The following is a 2461-nucleotide window of genomic DNA, read 5'->3' on the forward strand; positions in this document are numbered from 1 at the left end:
GAGCTCTGCCAGTTTAGCTTTTAATAATACTCCACATGGCACAGCTTCTGTATTTGTGCTCAGGCTGTTTACATAATATGATCACCCTGCTAGATCTGCTGTCACCTGGCATTTCTTTCATGCAAGCTGGCTATGCATATTCCATGGCATTAACACCAGCACTGAGAGGGTGGACGGGAGTAGGGTTGCATGGATAACAAAAGATTCTGTTTTTAGCCATCTCCCCCCCCCACCCCACCCCCTGCCATTTTTTAATGACAGCAGGCAGAATTTGGAAATAGCTAGTGACAAACACCTAGTTACTTGTAATTAATTCCTTTCTCCCAATATTGAAGATGTACCTACAATGCATCATGACTGTAACATAACAAGAGAAAGCCTTATTCCTTTTGCAAGGCAATGCAACTTTTAGTTAGTTTTTTAATTACAAAGGTATGGTTTCCCTAAATTGTGTGTATGACATGGTTTAGGTCATGACTTGTGCTGTGCCTTGAGATCTGCTGTGGGTGTTGATGCATCAGTGATATGGATGGGAGGCAGTTTGAAGAATCCAAATATTCAGGAGGGATCCCTGGAGCTTTTACTGTAACTAAGTACTTTCTGAGAGTAACATTTCAAGCCCTGAAAAATAGTTTTCCCAAGGCTATGAGTGCCCAAGGCTGGTGTAAGACATTTTGCTGCCTGAACCGAAGAATACAATGGTGGTCTTTCCCATTCTATGTTTTCTATTTCATGTTACACCAGCAATGGGACAATATTCCCTGCTATGCTTAATAAGGCAGATGGCTAATAAAGGGGGGCACACAACGATCTGTGTTGTGCTTAAAAATCTTGCCTTTGCAACTTTCTCTCCAGCGTCTGTTACCAGAGGCAATTGCTTCACTCGATCTAATGAAAGATTACACACAGTGTGGCCATTTTATTTTAATTTTATTTTTTATCAATGTAGCATTACACAAGTGAAGGAATGTTGATTCTGGAAGAAGGACAAAGATTGGGCTGATAACAAGTACTGAATACAGTACCAGTATCTGGTCGGCAGTGATGGAAGAGAGATATTGCCTTTATGGGCACATTTACATAAGTTTTCTATCTGGTTGGCTGATGTGGAAGGCAGGATTCAGGAGTAGGTGGTCCTTTGACCTGATCTAGGAGGACTCTTGTTCTCTTGAAGGGAAAGGGAAACTGCAAAGCATCCATCAAGATGATCATCGCCATAATCCTACATCTGCAATGAGATATTCAGCAACAATGCTGCTAGGCACATTTTTTGCTAGGTACAATGTCAACAAATATCTGTTGATGGGACCTATGAGTAGGATGGCTTCCACCTGCTGTAAGTCAATGCAAAACAGGAAAAGAATTAGCCATCTAATGGCACCCATATATGTACTCCCTGCAATTTAGCTCAAATATAAGAATTGAGGAATGGAGTTGGTTGTCAAGATTGGTTGTCAAGAACATTATTCACACTTTCTACTTCAAATATGTATGCAATAATATTGGGAAATGTGCATTTGGGGTGGAAATTTGAGTTGATAATTCATGGAAACAGTTTTAAGTAAGTGCAACAGTGGCCACTCAAATTCCTAACAGCAGAAACATGAGAGATTTAAACCAGAGACTGTAAGAAAAGTTTGAATGGTTCGGTTGGGGATATTATATTTAAAGGGAATACAAATATATGACTGCATTTTTCTTCGTTATTTGGCTTGTTGGAGAAAGATGATGATGATGATAGTGATGTGATTTTAATGCTTTTTTTTTTGCTTTAAAAATGCACCTACAAGTGGACAAAATTCATAATGACATGCCTGCTTGTCTTGATCTACATCCCCCCATATTGAAAATTGCATGACACATTTGAATTATTTTCTGTAAAGATTCAGAAAGAAATCAACACTGTCCGGGGCTGAAATATATAATTGTAAAAAACAGCTCCAAATATATACTCTGACAGCCTGACCTGATGGCTGAAGGCTAAAAATACAATAGTCCGAACCAAATCCCTCAAATAATTAACCCAGTGGAGCAGCGGGTGGTAGAAACAAGAAGTGGGATCACATTGTGGGGATTGGAATGCATATTGTATTTCCAGTGTGTGTGCCATTGCTTTGTTTTGTTGGGATAGTTCAGTTAGAATTTAAGTGGCTTTTGTCTCTGTAGCTTGGAACACCTCTATTGGTATGGCATCTGTTCCTGGTGTCTTCTTGCAAGTGATTTGAGTGAAGGTTCCACTTCACCTTTTAAAACTGTGGGTTCATCTTTAAATGGTTCTTCCTTTGAATGAATCCATCAGCCTTTAATTTTTTTATATTATTATTAACCTTTATTTATGAAGCGCTGTAAATTTACACAGCACTGTACATGCAATCTTTTTAGTTAGATGGTTCCCTGCCCTCAGGCTTACAATCTAAAAAGACATGACACAGAAGGAGAAGGGAGGGGTGACGGGAAAGGG

This window comes from Sceloporus undulatus, chromosome 4, assembly GCF_019175285.1.
Source record: "Sceloporus undulatus isolate JIND9_A2432 ecotype Alabama chromosome 4, SceUnd_v1.1, whole genome shotgun sequence".
Classification (NCBI taxonomy): Eukaryota; Metazoa; Chordata; class Lepidosauria; order Squamata; family Phrynosomatidae; genus Sceloporus; species Sceloporus undulatus.